The following is a 6000-nucleotide window of genomic DNA, read 5'->3' as shown; positions in this document are numbered from 1 at the left end:
TCGTCGTTAATGTCATCATGCCCGCCAATCCTTGTTAACGACTCCACATACCTTCCTCTTTCTGCCCTCTTTTTGAAATATCTATGCTTTTGAAATTCTGAAACCAACTTGGAAGAATTCCATTGGATTCCTTCTTTCTAATCCTCATTGATTCTACTTTGATTGCTTTTCCCCTTTAAATAATCTAGGTACTTTTTCTTTGCCATTATTATTTTAATGCATAACCCATTATTCAAACACAGCACAACCTGTGACTTGCAAACTCTTTGTTCAATAACAGTTATACCCTTGATTAAAACCGTGATACTTGATTCACATCTGCAGTTGTTTTCTCCAACCTTCCACCCACCTGCCCTTGAACCCTCTGTTACCACAAGTGAGAACCTCATAGGGAAAACCACTGGCCCCCAAATCAGAGAGGCAAACAAGTGAATACAGAGGCTCATAATTTGCCAGGGCAGAAACCTATGAGCAGAAACCCTCAGAGGATCCAGTACTGAGGTAGGAAAATCCGAACTATAATTGAATTGTTGGAGGCTCAGTATGAGATGAGCGGGACAGGGTCTTAGTGGGGGTTCCCACGCTTTTGTGAATTTTACCACTAGAGACGGTACCAGACTGTCACAGTGAATACTGGGAAATGCCCTCATGCTTCCTGTGGGGAGGAGAAGGGGCCGCAGCATCCTGGTCTTCTTAATAAAGCCCAGTGACATTAAAAGGATAATAAAGTAAGACTACCAATAACTTTGTGCTCATAAATTTGGTAATCTTGATGAAAAGGATCAATGTCTTTAAAGACAATCTCCCAAAACTCACACAAGAAGAAATAGACAGTCTGAATAGGCCTAATAACTGTGAAAGAAATTGAATCAATCATTAATAACATTCCAAAACAGAAAGCACCAGGACCAGATGAGTTCACTGGGGAATTTTACCAAACATTTGAAGAAGAAATTAAACCAACTCAACAGGAATTGTCATTCATTGCTGGCGAGAATGTAAAATGGGAGAGCCACTTTAGAAGACAATTTGGCAGTTTCTTACAAAACTAAACACACTCTTACCGTACAATCATGTTCATTGGTATTTACTCAAAGGAGTTAGGAAGTTATGTCCATATAAAACTCTACACACAGACGTTTATAGCAACTTATTCATAGTTGCCCAAACTTGGAAGCAACCACGATGTCTGTTAATGAGTGAACCAATAAACTGTTGCACATCATGACAATGCAACACTATTCAGCCCTAAAAGGAAATAAGCTATCAAGCCGTGAAAAGATATGGAGAAAACTTAAATGCAATTACCAGGTTGAAAAAGCCAATCTGAAAAAGTCTACATACTGTATGATTCCAATTATATGACGTTCTTGACGTGCTGGAAAAGGTAGAACTCTGGAAACAGTATAAACACCAGTGGTTTCCAGGGCTGGGAAGAGGGAGGGATAAATAGGCTGAGCACAGAGGATTTTTAGGGCAGCGAAACTATTCTGTATAAAGGTACAGTGGTAGATACATGTCATTATACATTTGATGAAACCCATAGACTACACAATGCCAAGAGTGAACTCCAATGTAAGCTATGGACTTTGGGTGATGATGTGTCAGTGGAGATTCATCGATTGTAACAAATATCCCACTCTGGTACAGGATGTTGATGACGGGGAGGCTGTGCATATGAAAGGGGAGGGGTTGTATGGGAATGCTGTACTTCTGCTCAATTTTGCTGTGAACATAAATCTACTCTAAAAACTAAGGTTTGTTAATTAAATAAATAATAAGGATAATGTGTACAGGTGAGAATACACAGAATGTCTTTAATTTAGCATCCGCTTTGGCATGTTTCTTTTTTCCCTAACACACAGTTATTGTTGAAATAAATAGTGTCTGATTTTGAGACCGTCAGGCTCAAGCCAAAAAGTCTTCCTAACATCAAACACCGACTCCAGTCACCTTCATCCTCCTTTGCTTTTAGAGCTTCATACATACTGCTCATCTCAGAAGTTTAAGGCACTTCTCAATCAATCTTAGCTTCCCTAAGGATCCTTTATAAACCCAAATATTTTCCATTATGAGAATACATAACAGGTAAATTGTGGAAATTTATAACACTTGATATATCTGTACTATGTGATCATTAAAATAAATGATTAAAAAATTTGTATCTGTTTAATAACAGATGTTTATTGGAAATGCTAGATCTTGAAGACATAGTGACAATACCAAGTTGCACAATATTATATATAGCATCTTATTTTAGGCATTTATTTATAATTTTAATGACATTAGTTCTGCAAAGTATTAAAATAATAGTAACCAATGGGAAAGGAAGGAGGGCGAGTGGGTCAGGGGCAGAGAACACAAAGACTTCAACTTTATTTCCAAAGTTTTCAAAAGAATCTATTATGAAACTTCTGGTTTTCTCCCAAAGGTCCCTGAAGGGCCATTTTGTAAGGTAATGCTTTCATTTGACCTTGTTTCACTTTCAATTTTGAGAGGCATACCTAATTGTGGCATTCTGCAACTTGTGAACTTAATTTCATTCACACTGTATTTACCACTGCAATTTTATAGGCGGTACCCATAAAGAGTATATTTAGAGGTAATTAGACCTAGGATTAAATCCCAGTTTTATCCCTTGTTAGTGGTTTGGTGTTATGCAAGTTATTTAACTCTGTTTCCTTGTCTGTAAAATGGTGGTATCAAAGATATTCCTCTCTGGTTTTTATAAGGTAATAAATGTAATAGTGATTGACATAAAGCTGGTACTCAATACATGTCAGCTTCTTTAAGACTGAGATCGTATTCTTTCTTAGTCTTGGAATTATTTGTAGATTGAATGAATGAATAAATGAATGAATGCCAGGAGAATTATATAGTCAACAATGAAGTAGCTATACTGAGACAGCAGGCTAGAGATTTTACATGGAAATATTAGTAATAAGGCAATACATCAATTATTGTTCGCAGATAAGTATGTTTTGGAGGTAAAGTAAGAATAAGTGAGTACTGCTAAGCACACCATTGAAGAGGAAACATATCCTTGTAAAATGTGTGATTCAAGAAATTAAATTGTCAACCTCAAAACTACCATCGACAGCACAGATGGGTCTAATTATGTTATATGATACATCACATAGATTCCCTGTCTTAACCACAAAATAAAAGTCATGATCCAGAGTTACTAAGAATTAAATAGGGGGTGGAGGTAGGGAATTGTGAAGTTAAACATGGTATGTTCTGGTTTGGAATGTAATAGCAGCTGTGGTTAATATGTGATCTAACGAAGCACGTAGGCAATAAACATATAAGACCCTTAACAAACGAACAATCAGAAAATTCAGAATAGTAAAAGTCTTGTTTCCTTTTTGACCACTTGAGGTTCTGAGGTCTTATGGAGCAGAAAATGCCTAGTTAAATTTTTTCTAAGTAGTGAAGTATTTTTCAAAATGTAGTCTGTCTCACCAATAAGAAGCAAATCCATCTTACATGTCTCCAGAGGGGCTGTTCTGGAAAGGACACATTAATTATGTAGGATTCTAGCCAAAAATGTAACTTAAATCTAGTCACTAGAAAACATTACCTAAACTTACAATAAGGGACATTCTATATGAAATAATTGATTTGTATTCTTTAAAAAAATGTCAATGTCATAAAAAAAAACAAAAATAGGCTGGAGCACTGGTCCAGATTAAAGCAGATGAAAGGAATGTCATGCTAGGTGCGACAGGTGTTCCCTGGCTTGAATTCTGTATGGGGAAAAAAGGTTGCTATAAAAGACATTAATGAGGCGATTGATAAAATTGAAACACGGATTATATATTAGATAAAAGTATCTTATCAATGTTAAGTTTCCTGAGTTTGATAACTGAACAGTGGTTATGTGAAGAGAATAGCCTTATTTTTTAGGAAATACACACTAATGTTTTAAGGAGTAGAGAGGCATCATATGCAACTTACTCTCAAATGATTTAGAAAAAAATTTTATAGATAGAGGCAAATAGAGATAAATAGGGATTGATGAAGAAAATATAGTGAACTCTCAAAAACTGATGAATCTCGATAAAGCATACGTGAGAGTTCTTTGTACTATTTTTGTGACTTTTCTGTAAATTGAAATTACATCAGAATAAAAGTTGGTTTTATAAAGCACCCATGGATTACCTGAATACTGGAGTAGAATTCTTGTGAAAGATGCAGATTCATGGCTCTGCCACTGAATTTTCATTTAAAAAAAAATTTAAATTTTCATTTAAAAAAAAATTATTCTTGGTGATTGCAATGCATACTAAAGTTTAAAAACCACTGAAGTGAACTTCAGATAAATTTTCTTAACTTAATCAACTAAATGCCTTGAAGAAGAATACTACTACTACTGTACAACTTCTAGGAGCTAAAATGTATCATGTACTTATCATGTGGTAAGAACTCTATATATATTTATGCAATTCTCGCAATAGTTTCTATGAATTACTATACACTCTTTACAGATGAGGATGTGGCAGGGACACAGAGAAGTTACATAAATGGACAAGGTCACATGCTATTAAGAGATGGAGCCAGGGTTTGAATTCAAGGACAAACTGATTCTAGAGTCACACTCTTGCCACCATGTTACTGAACCCAGCTGGGAAACCATGTTAGGATTATAAACTTTGGCTGTCATAAAACAGACATGTTGTTTCTTATAAAGTCAGTCCTTAACTGCATATTAAGGAAGGAAGCAGTGGTGCAGCTAAAACAATGAGCTTTGTGATAATTATGATTAGGCGTGGAATTCCCCCTGCCAATTCTCCATCCTAGCAACAAAGCCTTGGCTCTGCAACTAAGATAAGGCCACAGCCTGTGTGATCTTCCTGATTATTACAGTGATTTTCCCATCCACCCTATAGAACCTCTTCAGTCTGCAGATACCAGGCTAGGTGAGGTCTGGCTATACCTTCACCAAAGATAGATCCACCCTTAGTTGGGAGAGTTTCTTCAATGAGGTTGAATGTCATAATAGTTTTAAATTGGGAAAAGGAATGATCCATGACGAAACCAAGGAAGTGACTCGATTTTAAAAAGGCAAGCATTTCCTAAGGGAACAGCTACTACTATTTAGCTGGTCCAGCCTCCTCTGGTCCAACATACTGCCACCCCTCTGAGGCTCAATCTTCTGCAGAGGAAACAGCCATCCCATGAATAAAGCCCAAATAAGTAGTTCATGGGACTCTCAACAATAACCTTGTGAAGTTGTGGTAGGCATGCATGAGTCTCACTGCTGATATAGACAAAGCTGGACTGGAAACCAGCCTTTAGATTCCAAAGGCTGAGGAGATCTTTCCATTAACCATGTTGCCTTCTGAAAAAAGAGATCAGTATTAATAGTATCTTGGAATCATGATCTAATGTTTTCATATAGATCAATAGGTGCAACCCTTGAGGTAAAAATCAAAACTATATTTTTCAGCCACATATAGTTGAAATGTAATGTAAAAATAATTAGTAATTAATTTTGTAATAGACTCATCTTTTCTAACTAGAAAAATGAAAACTTTCAACAAAAAATGTATCACTATTTTGAACAGATTGAAGAACAACCACTTCAGCTGTCATCCTTATGAACGAACCTTCAGGTGCCAGGTGACGTGATCTTATATATTAAAAATCCTAAAGAATCCACTTAAACTATTACAACCAATAAATGAGTTCTGCAAGGTCACAGAATATAAGATTAATATACAAAAATTAATATACAAAAATTAATATACAAAAATCTGGAAGTGAAATTAGGAAACCAATTCTATTTATAATAGCCTGAAAAAGAATAAAGTACTTAGGAATAAATTTAATAAAAGAATGTAAAACCCATACTCTGAAAACCATAAAATATTGTTGAAAGACATTAAAGAAGACTTAAACAAATAAAAAGGCAATATTGTTAAGATAGCAATACTCTTCAGGACGCCATTGGATGTAATTAAATCCTTATCAAAATCCCAGCTGACTTCTTTGCAG

Source organism: Rousettus aegyptiacus, unplaced genomic scaffold (genome assembly GCF_014176215.1).
Source record: "Rousettus aegyptiacus isolate mRouAeg1 unplaced genomic scaffold, mRouAeg1.p scaffold_m13_p_17, whole genome shotgun sequence".
In the NCBI taxonomy this organism is placed as follows: Eukaryota; Metazoa; Chordata; class Mammalia; order Chiroptera; family Pteropodidae; genus Rousettus; species Rousettus aegyptiacus.
This window is presented reverse-complemented; position numbering follows the sequence as displayed.